The 17454-nt window shown below is 40.4% G+C and overlaps 1 protein-coding gene across 6 annotated transcripts in view; it reads right to left on the bottom strand.

Moving 5' to 3' along the window:
* MAP2K5 (mitogen-activated protein kinase kinase 5) overlaps positions 1-17454 on the bottom strand; it is a 264622-nt gene that overhangs the window by 40583 nt on the left and 206585 nt on the right. The gene's annotated exons all lie outside the window — the stretch shown is intronic.

Raw genomic sequence — 17454 nt, 5'->3', positions numbered from 1 at the left:
GCTTTTCCGTTGAACTTCTAAGCATGGAGGTAAAGAACGAAGCAGTGGACACAACCTTAACCAAAAGCCTCAATCGGAGAGTCTAGTCTCAAATCAACTTTAGAGTTCTGCTGAAGGGACACAAGCTGGGTCTTGTTATCAAGCAGGCAACTGTTATATAAAAACAGCTGCCATAAACCATTTTAGTAAGCAATTCTGGTCATCGAGGAGGACAGTTTCCAAGCCTCAGAGGTTTCAGTAACTACCTGGTCAGCCCCTTTTGCTAAACAACTGGAACACAAGCACGCAGCATGCTAGAGAACAGTGAAGGACAATAGGAAAAAGTTTGAGTGATGCTTTTGCCTTGTGAATAATGAACGGTTCAAGAAGGTCAACCCATTACAACTGAAACTGTTTAATTATTAATTATGCACAATCTATGAGCAAAAGGACAAGTTCAGAATGCTTAATGTATGTTAACTTCAACTGGACTCTTTCTGGGTATTTTGTTATTAGCACTTGTCAGCAAGGTACTCAGGCATAAAAAAAGGCAAGTAGCAGAAAATGTGTGTGTGTGTGTGTACCTGCACACTCAAAGAGCTGGTGGAGGAGACAAGGCAGGAAGAGGTCCAATTCCAACCACAGCTGCTACTAGTTCACTTACAGAGTAAGTGTGCCAATAAATACATTTAGTGACCTTGAGAGCAGGCAGGTAAGCTGGACACTCCAAATACAGAAAGCATCAATGAGAAAAATGCTTTTAATATTCAAGGAATATTCTTTTTTTGAAACTATAATGTATCTTGGCTTTAGAATAATCTGTGTCATTAATCTACCCTCCACCCTGCAACTCCCCGCTCCCATACAAGTGCATGTAAAACTGGTAAAATCTGAATAAGATCAGTGGTTTGTGTCTTGTATCTATGACAATTTTCTATCTACAGTATAGATACTGTACTATACTTTTTAAAAAAAATTTTATTAGATGGAGTCTCGCTCTGTCACCAGGCTGGAGTGCAGTGGCACGATCTCGGCTCACTGCAACCTCTGCCTTCTGGGTTCAAGTGATTCTCCTGCCTTAGCCTCCCGAGTAGCTGGGACTACAGGCGTGCGCCACCACACCCAGCTAATTTTTGAATTTTTAATAGAAACGGGGTTTCACCATGTTGGCCAGAATGATCTCCATCTCTTGACCTCGTGATCCACTGGCTTCAGCCTCCCAAAGTGCTGGGATTACAGGCATGAGCCACTGCACCCAGCCAATACTGTACTATACTTACAAGATATTACTGTTGAGGGAAACTGGGTGAAAGGTACACAGGATCTCTCAGTATTATTTCTTACAACTGTATGTAAATCTAAAAATTACGTCAAAATAGAAAGTTTAAAAAGAAAAGGTAAGGGATAGGGACTATTTTTAAACAATTAGATGAGGCCTAGATTCTTAGCAGAACTCTGCTTGTATAAGGGAGAAGGCTGGCATAAATACTCAACTGGAAAAAAGTTAAGGGCCTTTTGCTTAAAAAAATATTCCTGAGGACTACATTTTTGCCTATAATTCATAATTAAAGGTGACAGGGGGACCTGACAATAAGGTGGTGGTTAATTCAGACACTGATAAGGCATAACATAAAATACTGTGTAAAAATGATACAATCATTCATTATTCATTCATTCATTCAACAGCTTTTGTGGGCATCTACCATGTGGAACGCAATGAGCCTGGCATTGTGGAATGGCTGATACTTAATCCATATCCTCAAAGAATTTGTGTATTGTTCAGAGGGATAAGATGTACATCCCTAATAACCAGCCCTGCAGGATGGAGGAAGTGGCCACGTGAGACTGCCAAAGCTGGGCACTCAGGATGAACAGGAGGGCACTGAGGTTTTGGTTCAGTTTGGCTGGCAGACGCGAGTTCACAAACGAGGGTCATGGGGCGTAAAGTAAAAGAGTCTGCAGCGTGTGAGATACCTTCTTTGTTCTCCTACTTTCTTCTTTCCTCTCTCCCAGACAGCACCTGAGGGTGGGAGGGACCTTGAATGTTGTAGTCTGGGTCCTGTTCCCTTCTCCTTATACAAAACAGACATTCCTTCAAACCTTATGCATACTGGCGGTAAAGCAAAGGAAGATGGGACAATCTGTCAAATATCTCAAGGTGTTGGCTGCACTGGTGAATTCTGAGGTCAGTTGTACTACGGTTGGATTAAACCAGCATGGCAAGTTAAATGAAATATGGCCAGTCCTCTAACTGTTTTTTAATAGCCCACTTCTAGACTTACGGTGTCAAGCCACCAAGCTAACAGGTGTTCAACACCAGAAAATCACCTGTAGTCTGACCAATATTGAGAGTCACACTCTATATTTTAAAAGTAAATCTTTTAATTCATGTCTGACGTTCCTTTGCCCTGGCCCAACAATGTCTACTCTTAGGCACTGTGATTCATACTAATTGGCAAAGCTCTATTGGATCACTGCATTCTATCCTCAGTGCTGGGATCAAAGGTCATTTGTAATTCTAGGGGCTTCATGCCCAGCAGGATAGCATTTTGCCTGTCAGACCCCAAATTGGTTTCTGATCCTCCACTGTTCACTGCCTTAGAGTAGCACCTTTATGACACAACTGGCAGAACCCATAGGGCAAATCTGTACTTGCTTGGGGAGAAAATCGAGTTTGTTTAAAAAAAAAAATCTAAAAAACAAAAAAATGAAAAAAAACTGGACCCTCACCTCTAAGGATCTCCATAGAAGCTAATCTTCAAACCAAAAACAACCTGTCCAAGGTACAAACTAATGTGAGATTCTGGGAAATCAGCTACATTTTAATATTTTAAAGGTTCTCAATGTACATATCTGCTGTAACAGAATGTAGACAGGGGAGAAAAAAGCAGTCATATGTTATCAGAAGGAGAAAGGTGGGAAAGAGATGAACAGGTGCTCCTCGTCCGAGAATGAGTCTCGTTTACAGTGTGAGTAGCCATAACTACACAGCAGATTTGTACAAATTCAATCAATGCTTGTTAAAACATTGAGTTTATTTTAAAATGTGGCCACTCTATGAAGGAACAATCAGCATTTGGACTCTAAGTGTATTTTTGATTTCATGATGCAGATAGAACTGACCTACTTCTCAGTGTGTTACAAGGGAAAACATCAGGGTGAAAGCGAGGCTTTGAACTTAGGAAGGCTGGCAGATGACATACCAGAGAAGAAAGCCTCTAACTCCGCTCTGCTGCAGAACAGAAAGCCCGCCTTTTACTCATCCTACTCCACATCAAGTCTTGAGCAGAGAAAGTGAAAGATGATTCAATTTCCACACTGGGTCACCCCATGCTCTGGGCTGCCAGGCGTGACAAATTACATGTGTGGGCATTTTGGTGTGACGTTCTGTCCACTGGGTCTGGGCTGACAGTAGCAGCTCATTTAACTTGTCTCAGATGGGCCTGGAACCACGGGGTAAAGGCCTGAATTTTTGCCACTGAAAGGCCCATCCTACCCATAAACCCTTTAATCAAGGAGAACCAGCTGTTAGCCAAGTGAACATCACTACCAGATGGCTTATAAAAAAGAAAATATAAACGAACAGGTCTAAAGGAATCTGTCTCTGGGTAACTGAAGTTTGAGATTATAGAGATTTTTTTTCCTAATTTCTTTTTATCCTAAATGTGTTTTGGAAGTTCTTCAGTATTGGGATAAAAGAGAATAGAAATGATCTTTGTCATTAATGTCAAAATGGATTCTTCATTTAGTCTGCTTGTTTTTTTTTTTTTTGTCTGTCATTTAAAAGATTTATATTTACTTAGAAATGTTGTAAACATATGGTAAAGAGCTTGGTGTTTTATTACATTTCTTGAAAATAGGTGAGTGGAGAAATGGAAAATAGGTTAATCTTTTAAACTGTATTTATAATTGCTTCCTTTCCAAAGCCAATGAGCATCTTTTTTCTCTTTTTATTTTAGGTCTCTTGTTGGTCATCAGCCATAGTGCACAGCATTTTTTAGAGGTGCCTACATGAACAGTACACACATACTCACACACTAACATCCACATACATCTACCTTTTCAGTGGCTTAGGCAGAGCAGCAAAAAACATACTTGTCTCATACCGAAGGGATTTCATTTACAAAAGTAAAACCCGTTATTGTCCTCTTTCTCTGCAGCCTCCCAATGCATTTCTACTGCTTTTCATAAAACACTGCTGCAAATAATCAAGCATGACCACTGACATCCACAAGATTGAGTTTTAGGAACCATTAAATTAGCTCACCCTCGTGGGAAGTCTCCTGCTCAGGCTGGTCTAAAGGTAATTATTCAGCAATTCCTACCTGTGCTTTTACCTTGTTCCTATACAGTGTTTGAATTTCATACACTGGTCAGGTCAACTTTTTTCCTCAGGAAAAGTCCAGCTATACATGTTTGATCCAGTACCTAAATTATAATGTTAACATGCACACTGGCATTTCACCTGGTTCTACAGAAGTGCTGATTAAAAGCACTCTTAAAAGTAGATCATATATTATATTAAAAACAAAACAGAAAAATCTAGGAGAAAAAAAAACCCTTAATAGGTGCCTAAATGAAAAAAAAATTGATCTTTTCATAGATAAAGAGTTAAGATTGAAACATCTGAACCACATCCACACACTGCTGAAGTACAAGAACCTGGCAGGTCCGTGTCCTGAAAAACCAACAAGCCATAACACTATCAAGTCAGACTCTGAGAACTCACTGTAAATCCAAAGTCCACATCACCACACTGTATGTCCTCCTGAATGTTCACTCGACTGTTAGTTAAAATAATTACTGCCATTTGCCACCTGCACTGCCAGCTACAGATAAGGGGGGAAACAGAGCTACCAGTGGCTGCGTGTATGAGTGTTGGCTGTATTTGCTTACACATTTTTAAACAAATTCAAAGGCTGCTTCAGCTGCAATTCAAAGGCTGAGAATTATACGTGAAACTGTGCTATAGTTGGTTTCATACAACAGACAGACAGAAGGGAATTTAAAGCTGGTTTAAGGAAGACACTACACCAGTTTAAAATTAGTTACTATGAGGGGAACAAAGGGAAAGAGGGAGGGAGGGAAGAAGAGGAAATGAAAAAAATAGAGCTACATACTGTGAAATGAACAAGTTCAGTTAGAATGTTCATCAGGATTTGGAAAATCATAATGCCATCTGCTACTCTGGACCTCAAAACATCAGAGATCTCCTGGGCCCAGACGCTTCCATTTCCAGGAGGAAGGAAGGAACTTACACTCCCTGGAATGCTGCCTCCATTCTGGAATGGAGGCAACACCCCAGCCGACCAGTTTGGAATCTCTTTTGAGAACATTTGTACTGCTCACATACACATTTTCCCTGGTTTAGAGAAAATTAACAGCCGGCAAAACGATTACAGCAACTCGGCAGTGAAGCAGAGCAGTGCCCCCAGCCCAAGCTGCTGGGTAACTGACCCTGGCATCCAACTTGGGCTCAGGGTGTGTAGGTCCCATCATGGTGGATTAAATGAGCATTGTCCTATGGCTGGGTAAGACTTCACAATACAGCAACACATGTTAAATGACAGCAGCCAAAACTGGCCCCACCAGGCAACTGCCCATTCACAGACCGCTATTCACAGGCCTCCACCACCAAGAAATTAATTCATTAATAATACATCAGGCTTCATGGACAATTCAAAGGAAATAACACAAAGCTACTTGTTCAATGACTGCCTAAAGATGCAGAATTTTTCCTGGTTAAAAAATCCCCACAAATCTAATTGACTTACTAAATCAAAATTATGGGGATGTTTATGTTAATATTTTGGTTAGTAAAAAAGAAGAAATGGATAAGGTCTATTGGCTGAATTCACTCAGTGCCACTTGGAAATAATAAAAATATAGATTTTTTTTCAGCAACAGTTAATAAAATCTAATTTTATATAATTGTGTGTTTAAAAAAACTTTTTTCTACTTCAAGTGACTTTGTACATCCTTCAGACTATGAGGAAAAAATTTTCTTATAACTTGTTTCTTCTGTAACATTTTGTATTCACTTCTTTCTTACTCCTCCCTTCTGACAACTCATAAATATGAATTAAATATAATTATAAATGAACAGAACATTAACTTTTGGATTACTGCTGTGTTTTGGTAGAATGTTAATGTCATTTCTAAAGAAACAGTTATTACCAATAGAAAAAGTAATTACTAAAGGAATCCTGGCCTTAATGCTAACCTATTTTCAATTTTCAAACCAGCCAAACTGAATTAATTTAAACACACTGGACTTTTCAAAGAAGGTTTTAGATTTCTAAAGATTGCCTTACATAAAAGAGGAATATCAGTTTTCAGGATCTCAACTATATATTCCCAACACTTTGAAACACAGGTCTAGTTGACAATATCGCCGAAAGGACAGGACCATTGTGTGCATATGCTTGTACTAACTTACTGAGTTTCTAATGCCTCAGTCATTAACTAATACAAGCTGCATGCACCATGAAATCCCACATCACAAAAACCTATTTGTGGGAGTGGTTGGAGTTAATCACTATGGTCAGACACCGTGGGTCTGCAGGTCCTGTCTCCCTTTAACCACCCGCAGTTATGTGCTGTGACAGGAACAGGCCATCCTTGGGATGCTGGGAATAGGAGTGGGATGGTGTTCCTTTCACTTCTTGCTAACTTCAGAAGCCAGAGTCATGGTAAAGTCTCTAAGGTAAAAGATGAGTGGAAATTATTTCCTCTGAAGTTGGTTAATCCCATTTTTTCTTTTCTTTTCTTTTTTTTTTGAGACACAGTCTCGCTCTGTTATCCAGGCTAGAGAGCAGTAGCGTGATCTTGGCTCACCGGAACCTCCACCTCCCAGGTTCAAGAGATCCTCCCACCTCAGCCTCCTGAGTAGCTGGGACTACAGGCACGTGCCACCATGCTTGGCTAATTTTTGTTTTTTTTTGTAGAGATCAGGTCTCACCATGTTGCCAGGTCTGGTCTCGAACTCCTGAGCTCAAGTGATCTGCCTTCCTTGGCCTCCCAAAGTGCTAGGATTACAGGCGTGAGCCACCGTGCCTGGCCTAACCACACTTTTGAATTTCCGGGAGGTATTATTAGGCAATCATTCTTGCCATCAGCATCCCCAACCCCTCAGCACCGGCTATTTTCATACCCTAGTGGCTTCTCAGGCACCCTGCCTAGGAATGAGTGATTCTACATGAATGAATTTTTTAAGATAACACATTTAAGAGCCAAACTTATTGTATTTCAATAGAAATCTTTCTAAAAGGATTCACGCTCCTCCATGCCAAATTAAACAGAGTACACAGAATATAATTCAATAAACTGAAAGATGTGCGGTCATTCATATAGACAGCAAAACTGAACTGAGTTGCAAAACACGTATGCCCTTTGAGCATGTCTGCAATGCTAAGTTGTCTTCTTTCACAGCTTTATAAAAAACCTCTTCCTTTGATGCCAAAATGTTCAGTGGTCACTTTGTACTTTCTTCAAATCAATGATAGTATAATGTAAGGAACCTTACCCTTTGATTGTCACTCAGTTTCCTTGTCTGTAAAATAGAATGTTGTGGGGAAAGAATGTGACAGGAAACACTGTGTAAACCACAAAGGTTAAGGCTTAGACTTCTGAATTCTGGTAGAGAACCATATCTATTAGCTAAGTATCTCCTCATCATATATTCTCTGTCACTTTTTGGATTTGTATTTCTGAGGTCTTGAAAAAAAAAGTGTTGAGATTTATGCATAAATGTCATTTGATGAATATTTACAAGAGCCTATAGGATGTTAGGTGCAGTACTAGGAAGACAGAAATAAAATGTCTAGGAACTTAGAGTCTAGTTGTTAAACTCATAATTGAATCTGGAGCAGGAATGAATATAGTTTTGAATGAGGTGCTCGGTGATCTCCCAAGAACAGAATGCTAATCATCTCATCCCTTAAAAATGCCTCTCTTTCCGTGTGCCCCATCTCAGGAGCGTACCACCATGCACCTGACTGCCCAAGCCCTGAGATTCATCCCTGACCCTACCTCCCTACCCTCCCTTATATCTAGTTATTTATCAAATGCAGTTAGCTCCATCTCCTAAATACCCTTCAAACATGCTAAGGCTGTCCTGATTAAACCCCTCCAATTTCTGATCAGAACTGCAGCTTCAATGTCCTTTCTAATCCATCTTCCACAGCCCTGCCACAGTGTAAAACACAAATCTGGCTATGTTGACCTCTTGCTTAAAACTCTTTCAGTCTCCCCATCCTCCCTCCCCTACAAATATCTCTAAGCATGGGGTATAAAGATCCTTCAAAATGTGGCCCTTGGTTTATATCTCATAATACTTGCCCAAACACCCCAGCCATACGGAACTCCCTGCAGGGGCCTCAGATCTCTCCAAGGCTAACTCTTATTGGCTATCCTTCAGTCTCCTCTCCTCTGCAGAGCTTCCCTGGTAGCCCCCATCTCCTCCACTGAGTTCTCTCCTCTGTGTTTCCCCAGCACCTTGGCCACACTTTAATTATAGAATTTATATGGCTACAAACATCATTAAATACCATATCGTAAATACCCATTTATGTGAGTGGTTAAAATGATAGTCACTGTGGTCCTCCGAGAGCCCAGGCCATCAAGTCTCGTATCACTTACATTACCTGCAGTTTAGTGATCTGCATATATGACTGTTTACTTGTCTGCCTCCCTGACTAGAGTAGCTGCTCTTTAATGGTGGAAAGAGCATCTTATTCATTCTCTATCCCCAGTACCGAGCTCTGGGATTAACACAGGTTTACAGAATGACTGTTTGGGCTATCATCAGTGGTTTTCAAACTATAATCTATGGAACTCTCAGTTCTTTTATGCAGGTGTGTGGGAAAGGGGGTGGAGATCTAAATCTCCCATACTCTGACCAAACCAAAATAGCTTCATGTTCATCTATTTTATAGGTTGGGTTTTTGAACAACATAAAGGGGTCAAGGGCTTTTAGAAATGTGTGAAAATCAACTATTGAATCAATGGGAAGACATAATCTGATTTGCAAATGTCTTCTAGAAATACTATTTTTATGCAAACAAAAACCACAATGAAATGTCACCTCACATTTTGTTAGGATGGCTATTACAAAAAAGTCAAAAGGTAACTAGGGATGGTGAGGATGTGGAGAAAAGGGAACCCTTATACACTGCTCATGGGAATGTAAATTGGTACAGCCATTATGGAAAACAGCATGGAGGAGGTTCCTCAAAAAACTAAAAATAGAACTACACTATTATTCAGCAATCCAACTTCTCGGTGTATATCTAAAGGAAATAAATCACCATCCTGAAGAGATATCTGCACTGCCATGTTCACTGCAGCATTATTCACAATAGCCAAGATAGGAAAACAACCCAAGGATCAGTCAATAGATGAATAAAGAAAATGTGGTATCGATACACACACCAAAATGGAATCTTATTCAGCCTTAAAAAAGGAAATCCTGTCATTTGCAACAGCATATGAACCTGAAGGTTCAGACAGATGAATATGCTAAGTGAAGTAAGTCAGACACAGAAACACAAAAACTGCATGATCTCACTTAATATGTGGAATCTAAAATAGTTGAACTCATAGTAGCAAAGTAGAAGAGTAGTTACCAGGGGCTTGGAGGGTGGGGGAAAGGAGGAGGTGTTCGTCAAAGGGGACAAACTTACTTTTATAAGATAAATATAGCATGGTGAGTATAGTTAATAATCCTGTATTATATATTTAAAATTTGCCAAGGGAGTAGATCGTAAGGGTTATCACCACACACACACACACACACACACACACACACACACACACACACACAGTAACTGTGTGTGGGGTTAGATATATTAGCTTGATTGTGGTAATCCTTTCACAATGTATATGTTTATCAAAACATCACATTGTACACCTTATATATACTTTCTATTTGTTAATTGTACCTCAATAAAGCTGGGGAAAAATATAACTTTCACATTCCACAAGGCACAACTGTATTCAAAACTTATGTGTATCTTTACTTTGTCTCTTATTTCTTTCTTCCTGTTCTTGATCAAAGAAAGCAGCATAAGAAGAGGGTGAGAGAGAGAAAATGTTGCCATATAGGGGCAGTCTCCTTCAATCAGGAACAGGTGGTTTATCCTAGAGTTCATTTGGAATGCATATGATACTCAAAACACAGTGTCCCTTGTAGGAGCACTGTAACAATGCCAGGGTTCTGGGCCAATAGAGAGGTAGGACTGTGGCAAGCCACAGCTCTAGGAAAAGGGTCTTTGTGCCCTAGTGTCGGGGAGAGATGCTGGGCTTTCTCCATTAGGTTTGTAGCTGAAAAATGGGGATCAACGGGAATGCCACAGTGAGGATGTGGGGAGGACAATGGAAAGAGGGTGGACAATTGAGTCATGAGCAAGAAGACAAGGAAGGGGCATCCTTGCTGTGGGGCCTGGCCTGGGGTCCCTGATGATAAGAAGGACTAAAGTGGATTTGCTTAAGATGGAAACAGACTTTCTTGGCAAAAAGCCCTGAATTCAACAGCTCATCATTACAAAATCCCACTTATAAAAGTCTATGTCTTCTGCAAGTTCTTATGACTCTATTTAACCATAAAACTTAATGAAGACATAAGACAGCCTCTACTGTTTACTTATCTGTCTGGCTGGCATATGCACATCATTATGGTGGTACTAAAAAGAATCATTATGAATAGGGACAATCATCTACCCCACCAAACACCTGGACTCACAAGAGGCCTCACATGGACTCTTCACTTGGACATGGCTCCCCTGATGCTTTCTAGAAATGCTAGTGAAGATGACCAGTGGTGGAAGGAGGCACTGTTTGATGCCAGCCCAGCCCAGATGCTCAGTGAAGAGGATGGAGGTTAACCACATAGCTAGACACTTCTACCTATGCGAGTCAGGCAGACTAAGGGGCAGCTAATATTTCTGTTCTAGAAGAGGGTGACACTGAACAAAGGGGGATGAGAAAATGGAGGACTGGGAAAGGGAGGAGAAAAATAAGGGAAGAGCCTACTTTATAACAATGTTACTAAAAAGCTTCTAAAAGCCGGGAGTGGTGGCTCACACCTGTAATCTTAGCACTTTGGGAGGCTGAGGCGGGCGATCACTTGAGGTCAGGAGTTTGAGACCAGCCTGGCCAACATGGTGAAACCCTATCTCTACTAAAAACACACAAAAAAATTAGCTGGGTGTGGTGGTGCACACCTGTAATCCTAGTTACTTGGGAGGCTGAGGTGGGAGGATTGCATGAACCCAGGAGGCGGAGGTTGCAGTGAGCCAAGATTGTGCCACTGCACACTCTACCCTGGGCAAACAGAGCAAGACTCCATCTCAATCAATCAATCAATACTTAACAGCTAGCTTCTAAGCTTCTCCCTCAGTCTCATTTCTCCTACTACCCACCTCAACAGAACTGTCTTAGAAAAAAATACAGATTTCAACATGTCAAACCTTCCAAGCCTATCCCTTGGCTACAGGGTAACACCTACGCTTTTTGGCACACATTTGAGATGCTCCCTGTATTTTTTTCTAGCTTCACTTTGGGCCAACCATTAGTCTTCAAAGCTGCCTCACACTTAGATACCTATGGTGGTGTCCCTCCCTCTGCTGGGGCAATCTTCTCCCCACTTTCATTTTGTGAATATCAAGGTATTTCCAAAGCCCAGCTCAAATATCATCTCCTCTCTGATGCTCTGTTAGCTTCCCACATCATCCAACCTTGCACAGCACTGTTTACATAGCTTTATTATAGTTTTTAACATAATGAATCAAATCTAATTCGTGAGTTTGTCTTCCACTAGATCATGAAGTCATCCAGCACAGGGATTTATCCCGGCACCTGGCAGAGATCACGGCCCAAAGAGGAGCTCAATAAATGTCCCTTGAAGTAAATAAAAATACAAATTTTTCTAGCTGTGGTAGTCTTCTACGAAATGGAATGTGGTTTAAGTGCGTCTTCTCTTTTCTTCTGCTGAAGCCCATCCTATCCAGCCAAGCAACTAAACACAGGCCATCACAGAGAAACTCTTTGCTTTCTATTTTTCTCTTTGACATTTAAAATTTAGATAAAATTCACAAAAAATAAAATTCACCCTTTTAAAGTAACAACCCAGTTCCAAAATACTTCTACCACCCTAAAAAGAAACCTTGTACCTGTGACAGTCATTCTCAATTCCCTTCTCCCCTCCAGTCCCTGGCAATCACTAAGTCATTGACTTCCCGTCTCTATGGACTTCCCTTTTGTGGACATTTCATAGAATATGTGGCTTTTTGTGTCTGGTTTCTTTCATTTAGCATGTTTTCAAGGTACATCCGTACTGCAGTATTTATCAGTACTTCATTCCTATTTATAGTCCAATGTGAACTTCTGGATTCTTTCTACGTTTGGGCTATTATGAACAATGCCGCTATGAATGTTCATGTATAAGTTTTTATGCGGACATATGTTTTCCATTCTCTTGGATATATACCTAGAGGTGGAACTGCTGGGTCATATAATTGTTCTATTTTAGCTTTTTGATGAATGGCCAAGCTGTATTCCACAGCAACTGTGGAACCATTTTACATTCCCACTAGCAATTTATGTGGGTTCCAATTTCCCCACATTCTTGTCACCAATTGTTATTTTCTGTTTTTCTTTTCTTTTTTTTTTAATTACAGCCATCCTAGTGGGCATGAAGTAGTCTCTCATTGTGGTTTTGATTTGCATTTCCTTAATTAATTGTTGAGCATATTTTCATGTGCTTATTGACCATTTGTTTATCTTCTTCAGAGAAATGTCTATTTAAATCCTCTCCCCATTTTTAAATTGGCTATTTGTCTTTTTATTTATCATTGAGTTGTAAGAGCTCTTTATATATTCTGAATACCAGGCCTTTATCAGATATATGATTTGCAAATATTTTCTCCCATTCTGTGGGTTGTCTTTTCACTGTCTTGATAGTGTCCTTTGACACACAAAAGTTTTTAATTTTGATAAAGCCCTTCTTTTGTTTTTGTTTGCTTGTGCTCTTGGTGTCATAGCTAAGAAACCATTGCTAACCTAAGGTCATGGAGATTTACATCTATGTTTCCTTTTGAGAGTTTCGTAGTTTTTACTCTTACATTTAAGTCTTTGATCCATTTTTTGAGTTAATTTTTGTGTATGATGCAAGGTAGGGGTCCAAATTTATTCACTTACATATGGATATCCAGTGGTCCCAGCACCATTTGTTGAAAAGAGTATTCTTTTGCCACAGAGTGGTCTTGGCATCCTCAGCAGAAAACAACTGACCATGCATATATAAGTTTATTTCTGGACTTTGAATTCTATTCCATATGTCTATCCTATACCACTACCATACTATCTTGATCAGTGTAATTTCGTAGTAAGTTTTGAAATCAGAAAGTATAAATCTTGCAACATTGTTTTCTTTTTTTTTTCCAATGATTGTTTTGGCTATTCTGAGTCCCTTGTATTTCCACGGGAATTTTAGGATTAGTTTATCCATTTCTGCAAAAAAGCCTACTGGGATTTTAACATGATTACATTGAATCTGTAGATCAATTTTGAGAATATTTCCATCGTAACAATATTAAGCCTCCCACTTCATGAACATAAAATGTCTTTCCATTTCTTTCTTTCTTTTTCTTTTTTTTTTTTTTGAGAGGGTGTCTTGCTCTGTCACCCAGGCTGGAGTGCAGTGCTCTTATCTTGGCTCACTGCAACCTCCGCCTCCTGGGTTCAAGTGATTCTCCTGCCTCAGCCTCCCAAATAGTGGGGATTACAGGTGCCTGCCACCCGGCCAGGCTCATTTTTGTATTTTTAGTAGAGATGGGGTTTCACCATGTTGGTTAGGCTGGCCTCGAACCCCTGACCTTGTGATCCACCCGCTTTGGCCTCCCAAAGTGCTGGAATTACAGGCGTGAGCCACCGTGCCCGGCCTGTCTTCAGTCTTTGTACTCCTGATAGTGACCTTAGCAAAACTAAAAAGTACCATATGAAATCAGCACTTTGGGAGGCCAAGGTAGGCGGATCACTTGAGGTCAGGAGTTCGAGAACAGCCTGGCCAACATGGTGAAACCCCGTCTCTACTAATAATACAAAAAATTGGCCAGGTGTGGTGGCGTGTGCCTGTAGTCCCAGCTACTCGGGAGGCTGGGACAGGAGAATCTCTTGAACCCAGAAGGCAGAGGCTGCCGTGAGCGGAGGTTGTGCCACTCCACTCCAGCCTGGGCAACAAGAGCAAAACTCCATCTCAAAAACAAAACAAAACAAACAAACAAACAAAAAACACCGAAGACAGATGGTCAGGTTGTTGGGACAAAAGGTAGCCACCAACAAGAATGAGGAGTGCCCATAGAGAACAGAGGCAATCACAAGAGGGCATAGGAAAAGCACTATGCAGAGCAGTACAGCCATGTAAGGCGTGTTAGCCTGGGGGCAAAGGGCTCTATACACTTCAAGAGGCCCGAGAATATCAATGTCAGCGCCAAACACTCTGGCAAAATGGTTGGTAAAATTCAGTGAAAGAATAAGGTAAACCCCACACAATTTTACAGCCCTGGAGGGCATCAATACATCAAAGTTTACGTTCAGTACCATGTTCAGAACAAGGGACTAAGTCATTGAGAAAAGGTTAAATGATATTCACCACAATCCGTCAACAGGCTGCCAAGAACAAATAGATTTTAGAAACATTTCTTTCTAAAAATGCAAATTTCTCATAGCTGTCAGAGCTTACAGTCATAAATTTCAGTTATCTAGACAATAGGGGCCGACTTATTCCCCAAAGATATCAGATGGCTAAGGCTTCAGGTACACATAGACACACATCACTTATAAAGAACCAAAGCACTTTACAACGCAGGTATTCAGGGACTTAGGGAGGACCTGATTACATAAGGACCTTAAGGTAAGAAGTTCTGTTGAGAAGCAACTCTGAGGCACCAGATGATGTCTTCAAGCTGTCACTTATACCTGAGCTAGCCAGCGACAATCCAGAGAAATGCCACCCACCAAAATTTACTTGGACCACCAAGATTTCTGATTGGAGCTCAATTCTCCTGTTACTTTGGCCACCCTCCCAGTTCCTGATCTGTGGTCTGAGTTTCATGGTCATGGTTCTTATTCCTATTTAGTTTTTGGTGTCTTCTGTTTGGACATCTGGTAGCTAACTCTGGCTTTGTTCCATGATTCCACCTCCTGACTCCCAGAGTGGCTCTAACATTCATCTTTGGCCACTCCAGGACTGGCTCTTGCCCACCTTAGTGGTGTTTTACTACATCTTCATTCTTTGCCAGGCCATAACAGGTTAAGCTGAATCCACACAATAAGAAAATATGTTACACTGGGCTTTGCGATAGCTATTTTGTATGTGACGCCAAATATACCCATCTTGTCTGAACTTCCCTCAGGGGAAGTAATTTTTGATCTGACTTTTCTCTAACAGGAAATAGTATATACTAGCATCAGGTACCCACTTCACAACGGGGTAAATCCCACTCCCAAGCAGTAAAACGGCTCAAATCCCAACTGGGCATATTCATTCACAAATAAAAGGTCTAAAAGTCAGATGCAAATGAAGATAGCTAGCTAATTGCCCTGTGGGAACTAAAGGGGAAGACTTAGCCCTGGCAAGCAGTTAGGGAAGTTTGAGAAGTGGTTTTCAAACTTTAATGTGCAGAGTTACCCGAGAAACTAGTAGATTCTAGGCACGATCCCTAGAAAGTCTAATTCAGTGATCTGGGCCCAGAAATTTGCATTACAACAAAAGCCTTAGGTAATTCTGATGCAATCAGTCCTTGGTCCACCCTATGAGGAACACTGCATCACAGCAGTGAGAACTCTGACAGACACATAGGACAAGTGCAGTAAGTACAGGACCCCACCAATCCTTCCTTTCCGAGATGCTATGATTCATCTTGTCTAAGGCAGGTCATCTGGCCAATCCTTTCCTAATACTTTTATTGCAGAATATCAGCTCAGTTCCAAGATCAACCTGGTTTTAGCAAAGGCAATGTTCATTTCCCAAGTTTTTACAAGGAAGATGGTTTTAGAGTAAACAGGAATATATGTCTAAGTTACATTTTTCTCTTGACTAAGAAAGAAATGCTATGAAGAAAAATATATCATTTAAGTTACACATTATTGTTCTTCATCAATCTTCATCCCTTAAATAGAACATCTCCCCATGGTAATTTCAAAAGTCTCATGATTTTGCCCAAATTAAACAAGTAAGATATTTTAAATTGAACAGCAATAACTGTTACTTTAAATAAGGAATGAAAATACCTATTTGATGCAGAAAACATTCAAATGAGCTGTCCAGAAACACACATAGTATTGGTGAGGAACGCCTTTACCTGGATGTTCTGATGCCTAGGAGCCTGGCAGACCAACGGTAGAGCCCAGGAAACACAGAAGGCTGTGCACGAAACTGGGTAGGCAAGTTTCCCCAGACACTTCCTCAAGCAAAACTGGAGGGGGACCTCAGGAAAACCAGTTAAATTGGGAGGATTCTGATGGGGTTAGTAGGCTTTTGGAATCTAAGATAACAGAGGATATTGATGAGCTATTAGATCCAGGGGGTCTATCTGATATTTGAGATAATGGAGCCTCCATTTGTTTCAGGACGATGCCTTCATTTTTACATCAACATGGTTTATGGCTTGCAGGGGATATATGGACTGACTGATGCAACCATTAAGGATGTTAGAGCCCCACTCTTACTATTATTGTGATATGTGTGTGTGTGTTTGTTTCTTTCCTAGGAGGATCTTTATTTTTTCTCCCAAATTTCATAACTGGTTATGCAGATGTTTAATTGAGAGGAATAATTATGAATTACAATTTTTTCTTTCAAACTTTCCTATCTGAATCATTTACTGCCTTCCCTCTCTAATTACAACTGTTTTAAATATTATAAAATTAAAGTTTAAAAAATAAACATTGCTAGTAGGCAAACCCAAGCCCCAAAAAGCTCAGTTTTTAAAGAAAATGTTAATGTTTCTTGAAAGCCTTGTGTATTCTAAGATTGATGGTTTACAGAAAAGGAATTTAAAGTCAGAATAAGAAGTAGATGAAGTCGATTGAGAGAGAAAGGCAGGTAGATTAGCACCATGAAGGCAAAGGAACAGTGGAATTCAATGGATAAGGATGATCAGAAGTAAGCTCAATCAAAATGTGAGAATACAGGTTTCCAGCTACTAGAATACACAAGATGTTAGGGACATATTCTGAGAAAAAATGCCTAATTAGGAAATTAAAGCTGAACTGTTGACCTAGAGTTTTTGAGCCCTTTTATCACTCTGATATGCTTTGAGTAAATAACTCAAGGCAGGCAAATTTCATCCAGCTTATGCTTGCTCTTCAACTCTGACCCCTGCCTACTGAATGACTTTAAATAACTGTTGCAGAAAAAAATGATATCATTTTAATTTCCAGCTCCATCCCCATCTGGCCAGGGAGAGGGTCAAT

This window comes from Gorilla gorilla, chromosome 16, assembly GCF_029281585.2.
Source record: "Gorilla gorilla gorilla isolate KB3781 chromosome 16, NHGRI_mGorGor1-v2.1_pri, whole genome shotgun sequence".
NCBI classification, from domain to species: Eukaryota; Metazoa; Chordata; class Mammalia; order Primates; family Hominidae; genus Gorilla; species Gorilla gorilla.
The sequence above is the reverse complement of the archived record's forward strand: the minus strand, read 5'-3'. Positions and strand labels throughout refer to the sequence as shown.